The sequence below is a fragment of the Galeopterus variegatus genome, unplaced genomic scaffold (genome assembly GCF_000696425.1).
Source record: "Galeopterus variegatus unplaced genomic scaffold, G_variegatus-3.0.2 Scaffold4704, whole genome shotgun sequence".
Classification (NCBI taxonomy): domain Eukaryota; kingdom Metazoa; phylum Chordata; class Mammalia; order Dermoptera; family Cynocephalidae; genus Galeopterus; species Galeopterus variegatus.
This window is the reverse complement of record NW_007730815.1, coordinates 124,898-151,743: the sequence shown is the minus strand read 5'-3', so window position 1 is coordinate 151,743 and position 26,846 is coordinate 124,898. Positions and strand designations below refer to the sequence as shown.

At 34.6% G+C, this 26,846-nt stretch overlaps 1 pseudogene; it reads right to left on the bottom strand.

Annotated features, from left to right (window-relative positions):
- Positions 1 to 17,384: 17,384 nt before the first annotated feature.
- LOC103603620 lies at positions 17,385 to 18,234 on the bottom strand (annotated as a pseudogene).
- Positions 18,235 to 26,846: the final 8,612 nt, after the last annotated feature.

The following is a 26,846-nucleotide window of genomic DNA, read 5'->3' as shown; positions in this document are numbered from 1 at the left end:
GTAGGAGAATTATAATGTAATAGTTGAAGGAAACTGAGAAGAGAGAAGATTCAAGTCATTTGGGCTATGAGATAGTAGAGATATAGTTTCAGCCTGAATGAATCATGGACTTGATCCTCAGAAAGTAGTTCTCTAGATAACAGAGAAAAGTTATCCTGATTCTAGGTATAGTATAGATTTCCAGTTGAATTTGGCTTTTACAAGTTCAACTTGCTTCTTCTTTTGTTTTAATTTGTTTTTGTTTTGTTTTGATTTTGGAAAATTACCTGTAGGCAGTGGTGTGATCTTTTATACAATGAATATTTTGTGCTAATAACACAATTTTATTTTTTATTGTATATTCTTATGGAGTAAAACGTGATGTTTTGAAACGTATGCATTGTGGAATGATTAAATCAAGGTGATTAATGTATCCATTACTTTACATGCCTATTTTCCAACCTACAATTTAAAAATGATGCAGTTTTTAGGGTTTGAAATGCAGTATTGATATTATAGAGTGGTGATGAGAAGAGAATAGTTGTCACTCTGTTTCAATATCAACTTAAAATCTTTGGTTATGTTTGAGAAGAAAAACAGGAGACCAAACGTCAAATCTTTCTTGACTAGTTGTGCCAAAGAAATCTCACATATTTTGGCCATTAAAAAAAAAAATTGCTTCTTGTTTGAGTATTGCCCAGCAGGCTATGCTCCCAGCTGTACTTTTTGTCAACTACTCTGTGTAACAAATTCTGTCAGAGCTACTAGACAGACTGGTTAAGGGCACTTGAGTCAAAAGACTTGGGTGTATATTCTGGGTCTGTGATTTAGTTGTGTGCCTTTGGCCGTGTTTTTTCATTTACTTCACTGCTTCTTTTTAAACAGCTTTATTGAAATATAAATCACGTACACTGAACTGCACATATTTAACATATGAAATTTGGATTACACATATTTGGAACTATCATTTCAGAAAATAGGGTAATAATATATATCCCCAGAAGATTTTCTGTTTCTCCTTCAAATCTTTCCTTACCACATTTTCCTGATTCCCACCTCCATCCCAAGATAAAATCAAGATCTCCTTTTGTGTCATTAGGAGGACTCTGTCTCCAGCAAGAAATCTTACTATTTCAGCGTCAGCCATAGGCAACTGCAAGGCTTTTTATGGCCATCTTCATTGGGGAAACTTGTTCATCCCCTGCCTGATTTTCTATAAAAATGTTTACAATGGCAGACAAAAATTATGAAAAATCAAAAACTACCAATAACAAATGCTTAAAAGCAATTTACTATCAGACCTAAGGGAAGTTTTCTTTAATTAATGAAATATTTGAAGTAATTCACTGTTGGGTTTGGATTCAGATTAGATTTTTAAATCACAGAATTTTTTTTTAAATCACAGGAGTATGTGAAAATGTTCTGAGCATCATTATTGGTAACAAAAATACAAATTAAAATCACATTCAAATACTACGGCATACTTACTAGAGGGGCTATCATCAAAAATCAAACAAAAAATAGCAAATATTAGCAAAGATGTGGTAAAACCACATCTCTCATACACTGCTTACAGAGGAGTAAATTGGTCAAAAATTTGGGAAAACTATTTGGCATTACCTACTAAAATCTAAACATACTTATATGACTCAGCAATTTCACTCCTAAGTATATGCACCCACAAAAAATAAGTGTACATAGCCACTAAAAGGTTATCTTACCAAAAGATGTACAAAGGTTATAAAGATTATAGCAGCTATATTTGCAGTACCTCAAAACTTGAAATAAGTTAAATCTCGATCAACAGGACAATGAATATCAGTGAATACACAATGGCACAATGCCAAAGACAAAACTACAATCACACACAACATTCTGGAATAATCACTCTTTTTAATCACCCTGTAGAAGTAGGATAAAACCCCACCTAAAATTTGGTTCATGGGGTGGTGACACTGTACATACATATCAAGAGAAACTGACAGAATGTTTATTTTCACAAAAGGGGCTCCCTGGGAGGGCTGGTGGCCCGCATTAGCAGATGTGCATTGGCTTGGGCAAAGCAGAGCGAGTGAGTTTGGACTTTAGAGCGGCTACAGGTTGACATGGGAAAGGTTAAGATGCATAGGATGCTTTGATTTTCCATTGTTGCCAATGGAGGGGGCACTGCTGAATTCCTTATCAGTCTGTCCAGATGTGGAGCCCAAAGAGAAAGGGAGTGTGAGGCTTAAAAATAAGTCAGGAGTCAAACATAAGAAATGGAGTAAGAATCTTTATTATGGCTGCACACATGTGACACAGCACTGAATGAAAATCTTCATTTACATGAAATTTAGAACAGACAAAATGAACCTATAGAGATATAAGTGATATGTGAAAATGATCTCCACAGGTCCAAAAAAATGTAGGTGATAAAAACTAAACATGAATTCCTCTTTTTATTTAAAACTTCTATAATTAGTACATGTGAATGCTTCAATTTAAATGAAATTGCATATATATCTCAGCCAAAATCTCAAGTGATATTTACTGAATTTTAAGAGTTACTTTCTCTTTCCCATCACTTACATCATCGTGTATATGTGTGATAATGAACATCTGGATTTACACTAACCAGTTCAAGAAATAAAATATTTCTTTGAATAATTCATTTTATCTCTCTTTTTGTCTTTTCTTACTCCTCATTCACTGATGTTGATGCTAATCATTCCCATGCATGCATTTACATTTTACTTCTTAATATGCATATCTAAAAATCTACAGATTGGTTTTAAAGATTTTTGAACTTTACGTAAGTGAGTTAATATCATATGTATATTTCTGAAATTTATTTTTTGCAATCAATGATATTTGTATGAACTTTATTTGTGTTAACATATAAAATTGAAATTCATTTATTCTTATTGCTGTAGTATTTTCATATGTAACATACCACTTTATTTTCAATTCTTTCTTTAGTGGTTATTTAATATTTCTAATTTTTTTCTATTACAAAAACACAATGAACACTTGAATAAATATTCCTGGTATGCCTTTCCCATCTATATTTTCTTAACTGAAAATATTTTCTTTGAATATATCACAACATTTTGAACTGTTTTGTTTCCTTGTTTTCTTCTATTAACTACCATGATTTGCTCCAAGGACTAATTTTGCTTGTACCCTTAAGAACATGAAATACAGCAGACCCTAATATGAGGATTTACACTAACCAGGATAAGACCACTTCATAAAAATTATCATATATTTTAGTATTATATGCTATTGTAATTAGCAAATATTGTTTATCTTTCTACTTTGAGATTAAAGATATTTAACACTAGTCTTGTTAAAGAATCCTCTATAGTGTGCCTGTATATATCCTAAAATTGATATCTCTGACAGTATAGGTGAGTTCGTTTTTTAATGAAATTTTTAAAGTTATTATAATAGAGAATAAAATATACCGCTAGAGCTCAAAGTGCCTTCTTTTTAAATATAAAGTACAATTTTTATTACATGTGATAATTACTTTTGCAAAGTAAATTTAAATATCTTGACTAAGCATTCTTCTTTTCCAGGCTAAATATACTCAGTATTTTTGTTCATTTTGCCTTATTATGATTTATGATTTCTTTCTCTATTATTGCCCTAGTACAGTAACACTTGAGCTTATTAATTTCCAGCGGACTATAATTGTGGCTTTGGAGTTTTTGCAGTAGGTGTTTGCCATCCCCATGTAAAACAAGCATTGTGTATATACTCGACACATGCTGTCTCACACACATGTTCTACATAGACTACGAAAAAAATTATTAGAATTGTTGTAGTTACAGAAACCTTTGTCGTTATGTTTTTGTTTGTTTTGCTTTTGATACAAAAAGTCCAAACTATCACAGGTGTAGTGGGGATCCACAAAATTACTTGATGTATATAAAGAGTCTCCATGCCTGAGAATATTTGATATTTCATTTTTAGATTATGGTGCAACTTAGAGGATAAATCAAGCATGGTTATAGGATTCCAGAACAGAATTTTCATCATTATACCAATTTAATGAACAAAGACACTTTTTTCCTGGAGACTCTTCTTGTGTATATTTTGTTTGGTCAACAGCAGAATTTTTCTAAGCATATTGAGTGTAGAATACTAATTGCTTAAAACACCTGGGAGGATTAATTATAGCCACGATGTCATGAAGATAGCTATTTTTAACAAATGTGAACTGAATCAGAAATTAAGTATCTTCTGTTTGAAAAATTGGCCTAAGGTGCAAGACATAAAATAAAAATTAATAGTGAAAATGGAATCATGATTTCTACTGGGTAATGTTTAAAACCATGTTATAATCATATTTTTTTCTAAAGATACAATGGATTTTTGTGGTAGACCTTCGAATATAACCATTTCATGGTTTTTGATGATGTTTGGAAATATTGCTATATTTATCTGTAACTACTGTTTTTCAAGGATGCACATTTGAAATATAGAAGGATGTTATTTTTTCTTATCCAGTTCACCTGGTTTTCCAATTGCTTTTCATATATTGCTCCCTGCAGCTTTTCAATTTTTCCCAATTGAACCCGAGAATGTCTCAGCATGGGAGACCACTGCTTATTTGCAGGTTCAGCTATTTTCTTTGGTAAAAGTGGTTTTCATTTAGTTTGGTGTTTAGTTCTCTGGCCATGATCTGTTGTACTAAGAAAATGATAAATGGCAAAATATTAACTTGTGCTGTTTTTACATTATAGACAATTGTATCCTAACTTCTTTACCTCAGTTTAAATATTTTCAATAGCAGATTTCGTTAACAATCTGTATAATCACTTAAATGATCAGAATAAACATAAAATTTAGGTTGACTTAATGTCATTGCATTTTCTGAGAACTCAGAATATTCTATTTGGATTACTTGTTTTGCCCTTTCACATTGCATGTAGTTAGCTGGGTATGTATGGACCTATTTAACTCAATGGGGAGCTCCATAAGGATACAGTCTCATTTATAAGGATACAGTCTTTGCTGCAGCCACCTTAAAGGATATTGCCTGGCATGTTGCAAGTCCTTCATTAAATCACACACACATACAAATAAGACTTAATTTCATGGTGCCTAGAGTAAGCTAATTAGAACTAAACACACAAAAATATTAAAAGATAAAGATAGACTAAGATATAACATTAACATTAATCAGAATAGATTTTGGAGCAAAGAATATTGCTAAGGATAAAATGGATATTTCATAATAGTAAAGGGATTCATTTATACATAAGAAACACAAGCATTTATGTATCTATAAGTAGAGCTCTAAATTATATAAAACAAAGACTTATAACAAGAAAAAATAAATACACATACATAGTCAGAAATCTTATTGGTAGGACAGGGAGACAAAAAATTAGTAACAAAGTAGAGTATCAGAGATGCTTTCTTAGACAAGATCCTTCAAAGAGAAAGAAGCAATAGGATATATGTAGACATAAGAAGGGATTTAGCATGGGAATTGTCTCACACAATTATGGAGCCAAGAAGTCCCATGACATGCTGTCTGCAAGCTGGAAACAAATATAATCTCTGACAGAAATGGAATTAAACTGTGTACTAAAAACAAACAAATATTTTGAAATAACAAAGTATAGTAAGAAGAAACAAGAAATATAATACCTTGAAGACCAAGATCTTTTATTTAAAAACATTATATTCATAACATAATTCGTAAAAAGAATTGAAAATAATAAAAATACTAATATAAGGGATTGGGTGGTTAATGTGTGATATGTCTACTCAAAGGACTATTACATATCCAAAAAACAAAACAAAACATAAAAAGTAAACAAAACAAAAATAAAATAAAAGCAAGAAAAGAAGAAAGGCAAAACAAAAAAAAAGGCAGAAAATTAAAAAGATAATATCAATGAGCTGTTTTGAGATTACTTCCATTACATATTTTTCAGGAGACAGAAACAAGATTCGAATGTTTACGTTTGTGAGATAATACCTGCTAATTATATTTTTTATTTATATTTAATTTGCAAATATAAATATTTGTTACTGGTATAATGATGGGATTATTATACCAGTAATAATCCCACTGCAAATGTATGAGATTGTCGTGGCAATAACTGGAGAACTAGAGGAGATGTCACAGACAGCTACTCATTCACTGCCTGACGCTGAGGACCAATCAAAACTCCAGGTGAACTTCATGCCTCGAAGCACTGGAAGAAGCTGGACGAGCTTCCCAGGTGACCTCTGGTAGACCGGCATGTGGGATACATATAGCACAAGCTGAAGTGTGCTGTTAAGACTCCCAGGGTTCAGGTATTCTCAACTCCATTAAAATAGTCCTTTACAAGAGAAAGAACTGCAGAGAGGATGCAGGAAAGATCTGCTTTATCATTTGAAGGATTTGGAGCTCACAGGCGACAGTGGTGATGAAGATGCGGATTTGGATGTGAACAGTATAGAGATGGTGACTTAAGCAGGGGGTTCTATAGGAGTGATTTAAAGAGTAGGCATTACTGGAGGAGGAGGAGGCTAGCACCAGAACCCTCTGAAATATTAGCATTGATCACCAGGTAGGGAAAGAATACACCTCAAAGGGACCTAAGAGGAATGGTCTCTACGCTACGGGCATGTGCATTCAATTTCTAATTCTTCTCCATTGCATCATTGACAATGGAAAAAATATCCAACAAATTAGGTATCAGTCATCTCTCAAGATATGTTTTCATATCTTTTCCAAAAAGAAACATAGGAACAATAAGTCAAGTTTTAATGAAAATGGTTATCTATTGAAAATAGTAGTAATGTGATTAGCTCATTGGTGTGACAGCAAGTGTTCTTTGAGCATATGTATTTTCCATTTTAAACATTTTATATATTTAAAAGGCCAAATTGATTACAAATGATAGACTTTTATATTTAAATACAAATACTGATTTAAATTTTAAAAGTGTGTCTAAACCTGAAAACTCACTCACAAAAAGGAATTAATATAAGTAAATTAAGTAAATACTGTAGTTTAGTCTGAACTCTTAGTAGAATGTACTCTAAAAAACTGCAAAGAGCTCGTGACGTGTACATAAAAGATTTATGTTTATAATCTGATTATGGTGTTGTAATTTTTAAAAAACCTAAACCGGAAGGGAATTGGAGATGGTTTTGATAATGAGTACAGAATCTGAGAAAATGCAAATATCTTTGCAATTGAGGAATAACTTTAAGGCGGATAAAAATGCTCATCAACATCTTGGGATTGAATTTTGAAAATATTAACCGGTCATTATTATAGATCTGTAAAATTTTAATATGTAAGGGTAATTGTGTAACTAATTTCTTGAAGTTCAACATTATTATCGAAGTATTTAAAATAATGCATCTGAACAAAATTAATTCTACAAAAAGGCTTATGATGAGAATAATAATATCTGGTTGTCTGACGCAAAACCAAAAGTTGTTTTTCAAAAAGTGTTGCACATAAATGAAAATGGTAGATAGCTTTTTGATCTAACAAGCCAGAGGAATTAGACCAGAGGAAGAAATAAAAGACATCCTAATTGTAAAGAAATAAATTAAATTATCTCTGTTTGCTAACGACATGATTTTATATATAGAAAACACTAAAGACTCCATGAAAAAACTGTTATTACTGATAAAACAAATTCAGTAAAGCTGAAATAGGGATTGTTTTACTGGATATCACACCTTTCCATTAGTAGTATATTAATTGAGTTCGCACAATGGCATCTAGCCTAACAATATAAGAAGTCAGAAAACCAGATTTTCTTTTTTTTCTTTTCTTCTCCTTTTTTTTTTCTAACCAAGAACCATAGCTCCATTTTTAATTTATTTTTAAGAATCCCTTTTCTGACTGTGCCACTAATAAGCTTGTATGGCCCTGGGTCTCTAGGCTTACTAGAAAATGAGGAAACTAAATTCCATCATCTGTTTTACTGCTATATATCTGCTCTTGGCTGAAATGGGTAGTTTTTAATCAAATTCTTCTGATGACATAAAATAAAATAAACCTGGAAAAAATAAAACAGCTCTTTGGATGAACGATAGAGCAACCAAGTTAGCCAAGACGAAGTGGCCAGTATCCTTGGGAGAAGGTAAATGAATTCAGGGCAATCCATCATTGTCCACCAATTTTCCATTTGAGGCAACTGACAATCCACACACAATACCAGGCCTGAGGTCACTCTTCAGCAGCTTTACAAAAATGGGGAATGCAGCCCAAAGATACTAAAGAAGGCAGAACTAGAACAGCCAAGATCATGGAGATCAGGAGCCACAGAGAAGTAAACCTGATATTCAGCATCATGTTTTGTCTCAAAGCATGTGCTTGCTTGTAAGTATGTTGTGTGGAATAAGAATCCAAGAAGAAAACATTAGCTAAAAGGCCAAAGAGCCAAGCAGAATTTTCAACAGTCTCACAGTGCTGGGAAGAGAAAAAAAAATTAAAGCCAGGACCTACAAAGGAAGAGGTTGACTGGTTAATAGCCAGGCTTTCAAATATGATCACTTAAGGCTTAAACTTAATAGTAGGGGCAAACTTATAAATATTGTAACAAGGCTCCAATCCTCTCAAGCCTTGACTGGATAAAGCTGATTTGACCATAGACTTACAAATTGCTAGAAGCAAATTTTATGCTTACAGGAAGAAAATAACATTTTGCAGAACCTCTACAATTTTTTATGCACTGTGCAATTTGTATACACTGTATTAAGCAGTTTGCATATTCTCGCACAGCCAGATAACATTAATGCAGATAACATTAATGCTTATTTTAAAACCCAACAAAAGAATAGAAGAATATGAGAACAGTAGAAGCAGATATAAATGATATTTACAGATAGCAAAGGGCACAGTCTTCTGCCAGGATGAGGGAATTAAGTCAATTTACTATGGTAGGAAGTAGCCTGAATTACATAGAACTTGGTACAATGAATTCTAGCCCCTGCCAATCTCTGTAACTTTCCTCCTGTAAACATGCATTTAGCTTTCTCTCTAAAATTTTAAAAATGTATCTTTACTTCTCTTGGAATAGGGCATTTACTGCAGTGCCTATTTTATGGTTATTAATTATTTGATTTAGAACATGATTCTTGTTTTAACCAAACAGTTGAAACTGCAGAGCCAAAGTTTAAAAATTTCTAAGAGTAAAGAGTTTATCATCATCACACACAACCCCCCCCACCCCCACACAAATGGGTAACTACGTGTGGTGATGCATATGTTGATTAAGACAACTGGTGGTTATTATACAATGTATACATATATCAAATTATCACTTCGTACACCTTAAATATATATAATTTTTATTTGTCAATTATTCTTCAATAAAGATGAAAAAAATAAAAGAAAATTATTAGAACTATTAAAAAAGTGAAGGGTTTAAATAAGTTAAGGAAAAATCAAGGAATCTCCATTACAGTATGACTTACTGTTGACCATTTTACAAGTTTGTATGATTTGTACTCTCTATTTGATGAAAAAAGCACAGCTTAATCGGTGTATTAAAAGGGAATGAAAAATAAGAAGAAGAGAACAATCACCTGGAAAAGGATTTTGTGACTTGAAACATTGATACGGTGCCAGCAATTGTCAGACGGAATCATTTTGTGTCATCTTGGCAGTTAAGATGAGTGTTCTGACTTCCAAGTAGAAAAATTACTTCCTTATCCTTAGTTGAACAGTGAAGTATAAGAAAAGTGTTGAAAAAAATTGAAAGGGTAAAAATAATCTGTCATAGGCAATCATATCTTACCATTTAAGATCCTATGTCAGAGAGATAAGACAGAATGATGTCTGATTAGGACATAATAATGCAGACTCATGACCTAATATCCAAGATGGACGTTTGCTCGATGAAAGATTTTTCTCCCACTAACGTTGACTTATTACATGCAGAGGTCCCTCTGTGATTCACTTCACAGTGTTGCCAATTTCACTGACTTTTCAAATATCATTTATAAATAAAAATTTGACCTTAATATTTCAGTAGCATTAATGAGGCTAAATCAAAGAAAATACCAATTCAAGAAAGGCTAGACAACAGGGAATGTCAAAATGCAGAACTTTTCCCTGACATGTTCTGATTAGGAAGAAAGTCACAAGGAGTTTAACTGAGTGCAGAAAAGATAAATAAATAAATAAGTTTAAATATAGAACATTTGCCATTTCCTCTTCACAGAATCTTGAAGTTAAGTGTAATAAAGATTTCATCCCAAATCATTTTAAATATACCCTGTTGATTTGCACACAATCTTTCCTAATACAAGGTCATAGTATTTATAGGTTTTATTATTCAATGAAGTATACGCAGCATGTTCATGACCAATGTCTCAAAATAAAGGGTATTTCATCTGCTTTATTCCAACAAGGAGCAACTAAAAAGGACACGATTTTTTGAAATTAAACACGCAAACCCCTAGTAAGAATAAAATCAAGAGGAAACACAAAATAGCAACATGAGGAATAAAATGGGGTGTCACTATGAACCTTAATCGTATTGAAAAGATAAGAGAATATTACTACAATTTTATGCAATAACTGGAAATTTAGATGATGTATATAAACTCAAAGTACAAAAGTTAACAAAACTTACATAAGAAAAAAATTAAGAAAAATTTTGACTAGGTTATTGTGAAGATAGATGATTTACAGCTGGCACGAATACACTCTATCTCTGGGGATGCCTTATGTCTAGCTTTTGACTCTCATCTGTCACTGGTATTTATAGCATTCTGCTTAAAAATCCAAAATTCATATGATGTTGATGGGGTGGAGGAGGAATGGGAGGAGGGAAAAGGAGGAATTGGAAAAGGGACATGAAAATCAACTACATTATATATTGATAATTTAAAATAAAAAGAAGAGAAATATTTATAGATTTATCTTATTTGTTTATTTGATTTTGTTCCTGTGGGATTTATTTATTTATTTATTTATTTATTTAAAAAAACTTTTATTGGCAAAAATTGATTATATATATTTTGGAGGTTCAATGTTGAGATATGTTGATCAAATCAATATTACTAGCATATATATTGTTGCAAATCATACTTATTCTTTATGCCCCTTGTCCAATCTCACCCAACCCCTCTCCCCCTTCCCTTCTCCCCTCTAATTACTCTATATTTCTTCTCTTGTTCTGAAAGAATAGTGTTTACTCTGGTGATCTGTTACCTAGATGATCTGTCCAATGCTGAGAGGTCTGATCAAGTCCCCCAATATTATCATAGAGCAAATGCTTCTTCTGTCACTCTGGAATGGGCTTTGCAGAGAGGGACATCCTCTTCTTTTCTTTATCTCTGCTGGTGACTCTCCTGTGTCAGTGCACTCCAGTGGCTGGCGGACCATCTGTTGTTGGTTGTGGCAGCCATGGTTATTGTGGTGGCTCTGGTGGGCTCCCACATGGAGGTGATATTTTTGGCATGCTCTTTGGTGCTGGCAGTGTGCCTGGTTTTGGGGCTGTATGGTCCCCGGCTCCATCTCTCAGGTCCCCAGGTGGACCCGAGGTGCTGGCATGGTGTGCCTGGTTGAAGCAAGGGGGCACCAGTCACTGGTTCTGTGCCTCACATCCCCGGGCGGACCCGAGGTGCTGGTGATATGCCTGAGCCAGACCTAATTTTTTTGTCCTCTGCTTACTTCTAAAGTGGGGGAACTTTCTGTGGGGACCAGTACTTGGGCCCTGTGGTTTAGCTAAATTGCTGCTTTGCTGCTGCTTCCCTAGGGAAGGCTTTTTGTGCAGCACAGGTTATAATGGTGGACTTTATAGGTACTTGTGGCTCTCCAGAGACTTGATGCACCTGAGTTGTGTAGTAACTCTGATCTGGGCATGAGTCTTTTCATCAAACTGCACCCCATGCAATTCTATAGTCCTGACCAGTCTCCTCTGAGTGGTCATACACTGATTGGGGTGCAGATTAGCTGTCTTTGCTATGCCCCAGTGTTCACCCAGTGGGTCCATCTCTCCCACTGCTCATGTTGCAAACACTTCCTGTGGGACAGGCCATGCACCAGTGTCTTGCGATGACTCATCAGCCTCTGAGTGGCTCCATTTTATCAGTTGTTCTGGCTCCTCACTCCTATGTGGGTCCATGGGAACCCTATTAGTGGTCTTGCTAGTCTGGGGGCCACCAAAGCCCTCTTATCCCCTGCCACCTGCAAGCAACTTCATACAAAGGGCACAGCTGTGGCTTTTGCTGGCTTCTGCTCCATGTGCTTAGCAGCTCCAGGCTTAAAGCAGCTGCAGCACAAAATGGTCAGAGAAGCTTTTTCTTTCTCTAATGGTGGCTTCTCCTGCCTTCATGCATTCCATAGGTCTCTTCTCCTCTTCCCTTGAGCTGCAGCAGCTCCAGCTTGGCTGTTGTTGCTTTTCTGTATGGATGTAAATTGGTTGATTTCTGGGAGAGAGTGACGCTGGGGACCATCTATTCCACCAACTTGATTGGAACCCAGAAGAGAAATATTTAACCAAAATGAAAAAAAAAAAAAAGAAAGAAAGAAAAATAATTGGGTTTAAAAGAAGGAAATTATGATAATCATTAGGTGTGGTAAAGATATTTGCTGAATTTGCAACCCCCCAAAAAAATAAATAATAAAAAAAAAGAAATTGGACTAAGCTTGGCATTACAGTGCTGACTTTTTGTTTCTCATTTCATTTCATCTCAATTGTGCGTGCTTAATTAAAGTGTCATCATTTAAAAAAATAAAAAAATAAAAATCCAGAACTCCCCTTGTGACCATTGATGTTAGGCTTTTCACTATATTACAACAACCTAACCAGTTTGACAAGGTTGACTTTATATAAAGGGATACTGAGAGTGTCTTTGGTGAGCTCTCCCGAGCCAGGATTTCTTACACACAAGATTCTGGCTGGGGCCCCTGAATGATGCTCAGGAAAGTGGACCCATGGGTGGCTTATGAGTGGGTGTCTCTCAGACTCGCAGTGTGTGCTTGATTCTCTCTCATTGCATCATATTCTTTGACTTTAAATCTCTGTGGAGTCTTGTGAATCCTTTCAAATATCTAAACATGGGAAAAAAAATACACATAGGTATTCTAAGGAAATCTACTATGTAATTAAAACTTTTCAAAAATACCCCAAATGACCAAAAAGTATCAAACCATGAGAAGATTCCAGATGCAGGTAGATTTGATAGTGTATTCTTCCAAATATTTAGGGGAATTATACCCTTTCCTACCCAAACCCTTCCAGAAAAGAGAAGAGAGAAAAACCTCCCAAGTCATGTTATGGATTCAATATAACTATTATACTAACAACCTGACAAAGATACCAAGGGGTGGGACAGAATGCAAATTTAAAGATCAATCACTTTCATAAATGTAGATGTAAATTTTCTAAACAAAAATGTCAATAAATTGAACCCTCCAAAATAAAAAAGGGACATCACATCATAACTGTAAAGTGTTTATTTAGGAATGGAAAGTTGATCTAGCATTTAAATATCAATTAATGTGATTTTTTTACATTAGTAGGAAAAATCAAAAGCATACAAACAAAACAATAGATTCTGAAAAAACTTATTTGATGTAAATCAGAAATACTTTTAGTATGATAAAGTATCTAAAATTAGTACAAATAACATCATTCATAATGGTAAATAATTGAAAACTTTCTTCTGAACTCTGTAATAACTATTATTGTTTGTATCTAGCATTTTATAACTTCAGGATCAGCGCCTGACATGTGATATACGCTCAATAATTGTTAGCTCAGTAACTATTACTTTTAAACAAAAAGTTGCTCTTATCACCCTGTAAAATTTAAGATGTTCCATTTTGTGTTGTTATTAGGCATTATTACATAATTTGAGATTTCAATATGCAGGTATAATTTCCTGTCATGGTGTTCTTTACAACCCTTCCTGTTTATCAGAATAAACTTATCCAGAAACCTCCTGTGAGATAAGATCCCCTCCCTTTTTCATTTTTTTTTTTTTTAGATTTGTTCTGAATTTGGTGTTCTTAAAAACTTTTCACAATCAAATCTTACAAATTCTCTTATACTAATTTACCACACGAACTTTCTGATCAAATTATATTATTGTTACATTCACATGACTATCCTTCCAAACTCTGTAAATCTTTGACTTTTAACAATATCTCATCATATTTTCCTGGAATGCAGTGATCTCCACCAAATCCTATAGATTCTTAAAGTTCCAGATTAAGCCCCATCTACACAGTAACACCTGCTAACTACTGTGACACCTCGGATCAGGGTATAGTCAGAACTCTAAATCACATTATCTTTATTTTGCACTTATCATAAGCTCTTCCATATTGTGCGCTTACATATTATTAGTTTATGGACACAACTTCACTGAAAGCTTCTAAAGCCAAAGTTCATAACTCTGCTTTCTATTATCTTCCGAGAGATAATATTTTGCCATCGTAGATATTGGCTGGCTGATTTCCACATGGTTCTCTAATAAGAAACACCTGTCTTATTTGCACAGATAGGCTAGGATGAGGTGAATGAGGTATTGCCTTGGGCGCAAAATTAAGGGGGATACCAAACAACAAATTCAGAAATCAAGAAAAATAATAATTTAATATGATATCTTTTTAAGAAATTACAATTAATGCAAAAATTTATGATGAACAAGACATAAAATTTTACATAAAGGCAGGATCAGTATCACTGATTTTGTCTTTTGTCTCAGGCTTCCATGTTGTTCAGTACAGTGATACTCATTTATATGACAATCAAAAAATATAAATATCTTTTTCTCGTTCCTTCTGTCTATTGGTAAGTTTAAAGCTGAAATGACAGAACGACATCAGAAATCCTATTGGACATCCTGGTGTACTTAATTTTTAAATACTTTATACCATTAGGAAATGAGTTACAGTGGTCAGAACTCAGAAACTGCAGTCACACAGACTTCACAGTTATGAGAACTGTGGCCTTTTTTTAAAACTGTTATGATTAACTACATACTCTTGAGAAAATTGCCTAACATTTAAGAGATAGTTTTCTAATTTATAAAAGAAAAAGATATGAATGTCCTTGTAGGGCTATTGTGAAGATTAAGGAAAGAACTGACACTTTTAAAACAAGTGCTGGAAGCACTGTAATAATCTGTAAATTACAGGTATTATGGTTACTGAAAACCATTTGTAAGATATGTTAAGAGTTCTGTTCTGGTCTGTGATGAATCTAAAAATACAGATGACTCCTGAGGAGTGGGAAGAAAAAAATGATCTGTGCTTCCTAGAATTTATAAAGAGCTCAAAATAAATAAAGAGACTGAGATGAACCAGGAAACCTAGGATTTTTTAAGTGGGTCAGCGACATCAGTAAGGCCCCTCTATTCCTTTCTGACAAAACCACTCAAGCTGAACGACTCATCCCTGAGAACAAGAACCTGCAGATAACATAAAAGAGGTAGATGGAGCAGGAAGGATGTCGCTGCCCATGGGAGCTATGGAGCAAGTCTAGTATAAGGAAATTAAATTTCACTCTCTGTAGACCTGGAAGAAAGGACATACATTTTAGAATCCTTGAAGAATGGTATGGGATATAGGGAAAAATATTTAATTTATATTTTTGTACAACAAGGAATTGGTGAGCACTTATTATGGGCCAAAAATAAAAATGAACAAAAATAAAGGAATAATAAAATGAATTTTAAAAAATCATAAACTGTTGATTAAACATGACCCCTGAGTCCAGGGACTCAAAATCTAATGGAAGGACAAACAAACATTAATCACTATGACTCAAGAAACAAACACTGGATAAAAAATGTGGTGTGTATATACACACACACACACACACACACACACACACAGTGGAATACTATTCAGTCATAAAAAAGAAGGAAATCCTATCATTTGTGAAAAAATGGATAAACCTAGAGGACATTGTGGTAAGTGAAATAGGCCAGGAAGAGAAAGTCATGGGAAAATTATTGAAATTATTTCAGAATTACAAAGAGAGAGGTCTAAAGAGACAGAGGGTTCCTTTTACTTTTTTCTATGCAGAGTTCACAAAAATGTACAACATTTGTACTCACAAATAAAGAAATAAAGCAGAGATTGCATTGGAGTCAAAACATATGAAGATATTTGTTTTCATTCACGCAGAAAATACAAGGACCCTATTCTACAGCCAAGAAACTAGCACCATTGTATATCTTTTCTAGGTGAAAGGTAACATGATCACAAGGTGAAGAATGACAAGAAGGCAAAATTTCAACATGATTTTTTTCTTCAAAATAAGTAAATCTGTTTCTGATTACAAAAGTACTAACAAAAAATTCTAATATGAAAAGCCCTACAAGTGAACACAAGTGGAAACAAATACCCTAATCTTATATCAATTTCATTATTTTAACATGGGAAGAAATAATTTGTGAAAAATGATTTAATAAAAAGGGTATTGATTGTACTTTAAGACTGTACTTTAAGCTTTATGCCTTTCAATATGAAATAGGTACAGAGAAATTTTAGATTTCACTGGTTTTATTTTTACTGGTACATCTGATATTTTGGTTTTTGTTAGTTTGGTAGTTTTTGAAATTTCAATATTTTATTCAAGTTTTATTTTAAGTGATGTTAATTACAGCATTTGAAGGGGAGGGTCTAAGTCCACCCAAAATGAAAGACTCTAAAATGTACCCATTAAATTGCTAAAAAATAAACTGAGTGATGAGAATAGAACAGAAGTCTAATTTGGATTCCAAGTGTTGTCACCATGCAATTACAGCCACACAGGCTCTTTCCAGAGTGTAGCTGGAGGGCCTGGAAGCTATTTCATGCTCCAGTGCAAGGGCAAAAAATCTACAACACAAGAAAGGTTTAGTCCTGAATTATTGGCTTCATCATATCCACCCTCTCCACCCCAAAATTGCACAGAGGAAACAGCAACCACACCCTGTAGACAACTTTTGTCATAAAAGAGGTGATGATGGACTAGGTAGGGTGGAAACAAGTTATGAAGACCTATCTAAAAAAGTCCCTTTCAGATGAGTTTGTACACACCATCAAGCAATGAGCCTCTCTCATTAATTAGGATTAAGAAACCAAGGTTCAGTTCTCAGGAAGTCACAAGTTCATTCATTTATTCAATACACATTTGCAAAGTGCCTACACATTATCAGCTTCCACTTGCAGCCATTTCTAGATAAAAAAGAAACCTGGCATCTCTAGAGGGGTCACCAAGCTCCCCCAGTTCTACAGCTAAAAGGAAGTATTTTTGGAATCAGGTTTCTTCTGTACCTCTGAAAGGGTAATTCCTTAAAGCCGAATCATCTTTAACCCGGAGGTCTAACATGAGATTCAGCAATACTTGCATCCCAGACACACAACATTAAAAGATACACTAAATTCTAAAGGTAGCTGTGCTGCAAAATAGTTTAAAATTAAACGATTGTACAGTATTCATTTATGTTTGAAATCCCAGTCCTAGACCAAACTTATGGCCACCAGCATTGACGTTCTTACCATCCAACAGAGCTGACAGTGTCAGTTTGATACCTGGCTTTAGAGTCTGAGTGTATCCTAAACCTATCAGGCTGGAGTGGTTCCCTTTAGCTGAGAAGCAAGCATCAGGGTCGATCTGATACTTGGCTGCTATTCCAAAGCGAGTGTTACTGTTTCCTGGTGTCCAGGCGAGAATGACAGCAGTCTCCAACCTCTTGTCCACCTTCTGGTAAATAGAGCCACCAAACTCTGTTCTGTCACTCGCATTAGTGTGAAGCTGGAATTCACCAGTCTTGTAGCCAACCACAAAGTTGCTCCGAGTTCCTCGGACTTTGCCGTCTCAACATTCATCTGGTAACCAGCCTGCCAGCCCTCCTAACCTGGCACCAGAGTGCCTCGGATTGGAAGCCCAGCGATGTCCAAGTCAACACCGCAGCCCAGGCTGATATACTCTCTCTTGTAACCTGTCCTGATTTTAGCATTTTTTCCCCCAGTGTTAGGTGGGAAGGATGCATCGAAGGTCAGCTTCAATCCACGTGCAAGCTGGGCTTCTAGGGTCATCTCAGTGCCTAGTGTGCTGTCAGTGCTCCAGTTCCCCGTAAATGCCAGGCTGTACTCCGTCCATCTGCATGTGGTTTCCAGACTGCCCATACTTTGGTGGTCTCAGCGTTGGCTGAGCCTGAGCTTGTGAATTCCAATCCATTTTCTGACTTTGTTTTCAAATCATGTTTTATTAAGCCAAATCCATAGCCCTTGATGAAGGAATCCCTGGCAGATTCGCCAAGATCGACATATGCGGGAGGCAGAACCATCCTCTGCTCAGAGACGGAGGCGGCAGAGGCCTGATACTTGTTTTGAAACTACTGATGTATTTTGCAAGATGAAGCAAATGATTAAGTATGTAGTGATGTTCCAAAAGAAGGTTTTCGGGCCGGCCCGGTGGCGCACTGCTGTAGTGCGCTGCTTGGGAAGCTCGGTGGTGCTCCCGCCGAGGGTTCGAATCCCACGTACAGACCGGTTCCCGCTCACTGGCTGAGCTAGGGGCGGGAGCAGCACCAAGGGTTGCGATCCCGTGGCCGGTCCCGGTCCGGTATGGGCGTGACACTGAGGGTTGTGATCCGTTGCCGGTCACGAAAAAAGACAAAAAGGAAAAAAAAAAAAAAAAGGTAAGCCTTCACCTAAACAGGGACCCTCAATAAGTTAGCTAAAGGAGATTTAGACAAAAGCAGGTTGTTCAAAGCAATGCTACAGTGGAATTTAATACATCTAGGCCCTGATTGTGTCAGTATATACACTTTTGGCATAGTTTTGCTACCATTTGTGTTAAGCATGTTTTGGTACCACTTTTCCAGAATTTAGAAAAAAGGAAAATTTCTAATTTAATTTCAAGCTATTGATCCTGATTTGCACTGAGCTAGAGTGTTAGTTTTCAACAGAAGTGGTATTGTTTTTAGGTTTTTTTTTCAATGCGTGGGGGCATTTTCTGTAGTCATGTTTAGCTCTCATCATCAAAGAGAAAAAACATCATAATATTAAATTCAATTGGCACTATCAATATGAACTCATTGATTTAAAATGCATGTATACGTATGCTTTTAATATATAAAATGCATATTTACAATACATATTATATGTAATATATACTCAAATAAATATATATAAATAAATAATATATATTTATGTTTATCATTTATATCCTATGCTGATTTCAGTAAACATATTTTTTTTAGTTTTTTTCTAAATTAACAAAAAAATTATATGTATTTATGTTGTATGACATGATGTTTTGAAGAATATATACGTTGTGGAATGGTTAAATCTAGCTAATTAGCATATGCGTTACCTTACATGGTTGTTTTTTTTGTGGTGAGAACACCTAACATCCACTCTCCTAGCATTTTCCAAAAATAAAATGCTGTATATCATTGTTAACTATAGTCACCATAATGTACAGTAGATCTCTTGAACTGATTTCTTTTAATTATACTTTTATATCCTTTGACGTATTTAAATATCTGTATTTAGGTATGTGGAAATTTTTTTAAGCTGTATCCATGAAATGTCTTAGAAGAAATTTTGCCTCAGTAATAATCAGTAACCCTGGCATCAGGCAGAGATTTCTAATATCATTCAATATTAAATGGAACCAGGGCTCCTTGGAAAATGGTTGATTCCAGAGCGAAGTGGAGAAGACACAAGATAAGCCTGGGGTATTACATTATGCTGGAAAAAAGGCAACTTTTAATAATTTGGCTATATTAACAGGATCTAGAAGTCTGCTTGAAGGGAATTCCACTATTCAAAGCTTGTCAAAAAATATTTATGTTGAATAAATATTCACTGCATTAATAAAATATTCATTAGCTCCTAATATTACTCACAAAAGAGAAAGGTAGATAAAACCCATATGTCATCATTAGAGATAGCTATTAAGCCTGTTTCTTCTTTGAAAATAAGTTAAAATAAATTAAATAAATAGAGAAAAATTAAATATCGATCAGGCTTTCCAGTAGGACTTCTATGTCAGAATAACTAAATGTCATCAGTAAGTAAGGGAACGAAAGAATTTGAAGACCATAATTTTATAACTCATCAATGTATATTTACTATTTCTTTCAATTATCTGCAAGTATATTCACGACCACTAAGGGAACGATTGATAGAGAACTAGATATTTGTATGATGCCAAGAAATACTACATGTATTACCTGCTACCCAGAAGGGGAAAATATAAGTATCTAATAGTGCCTAAGCCATTGAAAAACCCTAGAAACAGTATGGTAGGACATCTAAGATGATTAAGTTTATGTGATGTGAAGCACTACAAAGTATATAACCTTTATTATGCATTTTAGCCAAAAACCTGATCTACATTTCCTCAGCACTTATTTCCATTTTATGGAAAATACATGACATTGAGAAGGAAGATAATACTTCAAGGCAATAGTTAGAAGTATTGAGATGCTGGAATAATTTTGGGGACAATTAGCCCAATCTTTTCAATAAGTCAGTGACAGAAAAAAATAATAAAACTGTTTTAGATTAAAGGAGATATAAGGATCATATGAATCCGATGCAATGAGAGGTCATAGATTGTATCTGGGCTGGGACAAACCAGCTATGAGGGAAAGTTTAGGGACAAAGGGGAGTTTGAATACGGAACAATCAGTAAAAGAATAAAATTTAGAGAAATGGAAAGGTGAAAACCACTAACTCAGTTACACAGGTTAAAAATGTAGAAGAGAGAAATATTTGGAAGGTTGTATACCAATGTGTTAACAGTGATAATCTTTGGATGGTGAGGATATAAGATGTTTTTTTTATTTTTATTTATTTATTTTTTTCCTTGCTTCCAAATGTGTATTGTGTGTATATCCTGTTTTGGAAGTGTAAAAGTATTTTAGTTAAAACACAGTACAGTCCATGTATAAACCACTGAGGAAGAGCTGTCCTTGAACACCTTGAGAATGGCTTCAGGTAAGATCCAGAAACATGGAGAATAAGGGAGTAAATTCAGAGATTAGACAGCACCTGAAGCAACAGCAAGAACATACACATTCACAGGACTCGGGAGAGATACAAGGTACTGGAAAGATATATTAATACATGGCTAGATGAGGATGGGGTACATAATAGCAGAGGCACAGTGAAGACGTGGACAGAGGCTTCTCTGGCGACTCATAGTACATCTTCTAAAGTTGCTTATACTAATAATGTTCTTTCTTCTTTGAGATTATCCCTAACTCCTGCAAGCAGATGGAATCATTACTAAGTTCAAATCTGAGATCACGTTGTTCGTGTTTTTGTAGTTTTATTTTCCTGGTATATTGCAGCTGATAGCAGGCATACCTGACATCTCTAGGAGCCCATCTCCTCTATGAGGCTGAGTGTTCCTTGCCTTTAACACTGCTGGTTCTCCTAAGTGTACTGTGACCAGCACAGAATCTGGCTCATAACAGGGATTCAGTGAGTATTGGTAGCTTGCATTGAGCAAATCTGTAAATATAACTAGCATACAAGATAGAGCCTGTTGTGATTAAATGTTTGATAGGCAGAGCAGATATAGAAAAAAAAGAGATGTCAGAATCACGATCATTTGTAACACACAATACCACTTTATCTCCTCACTTCACTCTTGTCTTGACTAGCTGTGTTGCCTAGAAGGTTATTTTCGTTGGTAGTACAGCATTGGTTCTTTATCTGACTTAGTTCCTCCTAGAATACACATTCTGATTACCTTTGTGGTGTTAAAAATAACAAAATAATGAAAGTAAATAAACCTTAAATTGGAAGTGCTGAGCCAACTCGAAGTAGCCTCCAGATAAAGAAAGCAGGCGGTGATGAAGACAGGAAAGGGAACAATACTACGTGACTGTTTTCAACATTGTGTGTTTATAGTTCATCCCTTGTGATTTCAAGTCTCATAACTCTTCAAACAAATCCCCACGTATTTTCTATTGTGGTATCAAATTCAGATCTAATCTTTTTTCCTATGTACTCTATGTTTGAATTCAGTCAAACAAGGAAATTGTTACTTTCATTCATTCTTATTTTATTTGTTTATATAAAACTCGGGTAGCAGTTCTATGCCCATTAATTTGGAAAAGCAAAAGCATCCACTCATCACAGTAAATATTTTGATAAATTTGTTAAATATGTTATTTTAACTCAAACATTTGGAGGCTTTAAACCCTTAACTGGAAAAATAAATAAAAATATGTTAATTTGTAATGGTAATCAGTATAAGCACTGATTTCTAGTTAATTTTACAAATTGTGTTTTCCTTTCTCATATGCTTATTGGTGACTAGGAATTGAGATACACCAAAGTATGTCACACCGAGCAACAAAGGTGTAATTCTTAAGTGCGTTTCTCAAGTAGCAATTGAGATAATTCTGTACGTGCTATATGCATAGAAATAGGAAAGTCCTCATTGTGTTCAGAGCTACTACATCAAGCAAATACATTTACAAAGCATTGGAGCCAGCGGGCTGACTCTTTCTATATGAGATGTCTGAATTATGTTGACAATCTAATAATGCTGCAAGTAGCTAAGGGCTGATGCAAGCCTTCAGGAGTCAGTAATGTTGCTGCAACATTTTACAACATTAATGGCGTCATGGAGATAAATGAGACTAATATGGTTTGAAGATGACTATCTCTCTTGTTTTAAAGAAAGATTTAAAATGTATAAATATTATATATTTATATGCATATGCCTCATCATTCACAGTATATGTCTTAGTACACTGAGCATTGCATATAAAATAGAAGAAAGCAATACTGGTATAAAAGCTTTGTGAAACTCAACCTAACATTGTCTTAAATAGGCTAATCAAAGTAAAATAAATAATATATATTGATTTCAAATTCTAATATGATATTTTAGAAAGAAGAGACTATACATTTCTTTCTATTTTTCAAAAAAATGGCTAAATCCTCATAAAAACCCATAAAAATAATCTATGAAAAATTTTGAAGCATGGCTGAATATATCAGCTGGGATGATCTAAACAATAAGATGTTGTATATGTGATAATTTAAATTTACTCAAAGTACTGGTCAGTACAGCATTTCAAACAAATGGTTGATGAGCTTATTTCATTCAATTTTAAATAGTAACAAGGAGACGGTACTACAGAAGTTAAAGACTATTTATTACATGGTGCTTTGTATTTAGTATGGCTTTTTTTTTTTTTACCGGTAAGGGGATCACAACCCTTAGCACGGTGTGGTCTTCACCACGCTCAGCCAGTGAGCACACGGGCCATCCCTATATGGGATCTGAACCCGCAGCCTCAGAGCTACCAGCGCTGGACTCTCCCGAGTGAACCATGGGGCCGGCCCTAATATGGCTTTTTAATATCAAAATGCTTTCAATACCTATTCAGAAAGCATCAGTTAGAAGTAACATGGGTATTGTCTTGTCACTTAATCCATTTTAACTAATGGCTCACATATTTGTTTGTAGAGACATAGATATTTACTTTGATTACTTTAGCAGTGTATTGGCTGCAGGCAAAGGAGTCTTAGAAAACAAAGATAGAAAAACATTGTCGTGGCATTATTAAAGGGACATTTTTGTCTTTGATATAAAATAAAGGGTTAAAATGGCCATAAATTTTCAGCATTGTATGTTTTTTTGTTTGTTTCAGAGGCATGAAAAAATATATGCTCATGGAAAAATAAAAAGTGAAAATTATAAGCCCCAAAAGACAGCACCGAGGTGATTTGATGCTGATAAAAGAATGAAATCTGTGGACAAAAGGAAAAATTCTTATGACAATTTTGTGAGAAACTGCTCACTGAAAGAATCAGAAAGCAGGCTGTAGGATCTAGAATACGTTGGATATTCCATGAAAACTTGCCAAAGCAACAAAATCATTCAAATGTGTTCCGTGACAAGAAGAAGGCTTCTTACAGCAATCTAGGTCAGCAAACACTGTCTTATCATCTTCATATTCATCCATTCAACAATAGTTATTATGTAGCTTTTATTTGGAAACCATTTTGCTCACACACTGTGGGAAATAAAATGATGTGTAAGATAAAGTTTACACACAAGACAACTACGTGAACATCTGCTGGTTCTTTAAGTCAAGCCAATCCACTGGGCCCCAGTCATTTCATGAAAAAATCTTAAAACCAAAATAAGTAAGTTTGTTTGTTTTTTTTTTAACAGTTATTCATTTCCCCCCTTTAGTTCTGATTTACATATTCTTGGTCTCAACTCTTTGGCACAGGACTTCTAATTTTTGTGCTTTTTTAAATCTGCTTACTGTGTGGCTATTTTGTTGATTCTCTACTTCCTTCAAAAAACTAGACATTCTTACATAGTTTCTGATTATGCTTGAACCTTTGCTTTTAGTGTTCTCTATTGTTTCAGTAGATGACACCTTATTTGATCCTATTAGCACTTGCAAATAGCTTGCTTCCAGCTAGTAATACTGCCCTACTACCTAATTATGTCATAATATGGAAAATTTGGTATTTTATATGAAATAGAAAGAAAGTGTATTAAAATGCAATGTAATACCAAGACACAAATGAAAGAAAATTATAAATGCATATGCACAGAAACAAAAGTGGATTCATCAGACTATAAAATGTCCATTTAAATTGGAAATACAAGTATCTGTTATGCCGTGGATTTTTGTATTCTTTACATTTGCAAATCTCTGGTCCATTTATATTAATTTGGTAACATGGGGGAAACTTTATATTTCATATGGAATATAAAAGCACCATGAGAACTAAATCCTTATTAAAACAAAGCTGAATGTGTTTGAGGGAGACATATTTGAAGACTGACTTTAAATATTCCAGAATTTTTTGGCAAGTACCCTGAAGCCATAGGCAAAATGTTTTTTTGGGTATGCAACAATAAAAAATCAAATCTAATAAAACACACAATTAAATCTTCCTAATTCTTTCGGGAATGGGGTTGTTTTTGAGATCTAGAAGCATTGAACTAAACCCATAGTTACAAACTTTTCACCACATCTTGTTAATATCTAAGGGCTTTGATATTATTCTCCTGAATATTACCCATTTCCTTTGGTCCTTGATTCCTGGCATCATAATTAACATGTTTCTGTATCAGATTTTTACGGTAGTAACATGAGGCCATCTGCAAAGCACATTCACTTTCTTATTTCCTATGAAATTTTAAATCACCATCCTGAATTTTATGGTGATATGGAGAAATACTTGGGTCATCATATGAGACATATAATGATAGACATTCAATTAGTTTTTGAATAATATGACTCATTTTGAGAAACATTATGTTAATGTTTAAATATATGCTCCTTATTTATGAGAGTATCTTGTCTGGCCTTATTTTATTCTTGGTAGAAAAAATGTCTTGGTACATTTATCTAGGTAATAAGATCCACACTTTCTATTCATACATTACCCCTTTTCTTATGTGTACTAAAAACTGGACTTAAGCAAAATTGGTTAAAAAAATACATGAAAGCAACAAAGGAAGTAAACTTTCCATGTCTCTCTTGGTGCACAGTGCGCTCTAGTCTTGTGCTGTAGGTTCACCGAGGCTGTTCCACAGGGGCTCTTCTCTCTAAATGGATGCACTTTTCTCCTTCCACATAAATGCCCATTGAAGTTTTTTAGTGTTGCAGGGACAATTAAGAGTTTACTTGCTTTAAGTTTACTTCCCATTTATTGATATTATGGCTTCAGGCACAAAGAATCAGGAGGAAAAGAAGAAAGTAAAATTAATCCAGGAAAGATGTCATCTTTTTAGAGTTTAGATGTGTCTATATTCCATTTCAGGTCCTTATGTTTCCACTCACATTTGAATTCTCCTGCTACCAGTGTGTCTGCTAAAACAGTATACATAAAGCCCATTACATATATTTAGGTACAAGATCTTGGAAGAATGTCTTCCTGTCTTCTCTTGGTGGCTGTGAAAAATATCCAAGATGAAACAGCTGCAATGTCACTTTTCTTCACTTCACAGTGTGCATCAGTCTCATATGGTGTAAATTGGTACATCCATTTGATAAAGGACAGTCAAAAGTATCTTGCAATTTGGGGAGGATAAGCAAAAGGAATGAAAACATTTAATACTTGAGATATAGGAAAATGGTACACTGTAAGTATAAACTTTAACAGTTGCAGAAGCCACTGTTTACTTTTATTACTTTCATAACCAGGGATGCTTCAATGAGGAAATTTGAATCTCACAACAATTCAGCCTAGATATTATGTACTCTGTTAACTACATATTCTTTTAAGATTTAATAAAGTAAAGGAAGGAAGGAAGAAAGTTTGGAAGAAAGAGAGGGAGGGAATTCCCAATGAAGGAATGAGGGAAGGAAGAAAAGATCATTGTTGTCATTCTTTTTAAAAACCATGAATATATCTGTATTCATAACTTAATAGAATTCAGAATACTGATGGGAATATCAGCTATGTTTGCAGTAATGTTATATAGCAAGCAACACAAAATATCATTGACTGACTATAACTAGCATTTTATAGACTGAAATGATGGATTGATTGATTGCTGAGAGCAAATAGGGTGGCTCAACTTTAGGCTACATGCTTGGGTTTGGCTAAGGTCTGCTGCATGTATCATTTGGATCTGGGACCAGAAGCCCCTACACATCTACAAGATACTAAAGAGTTAGCAAAGACATGTAATATTTTTAAAAACTTTCATTGATAATTGGCACATTGTTATTTCTGCCCTCATTCTCTTGGTATGAGACGGTCCTTTGACAGCCAAACAACAATGGGATGAGGGAAAATATTCCATCTATAGTGGAAGGAGATACAAAGTCAATGTCAAAGAATACAGGTACACATCAGAGGGAGGAATGAAACATTGACAATCATCCAATCCACCACTGGTTTCTAGGGTTATCAGAAAAGCAATCTTCACAGTGAGGTAAGTCAT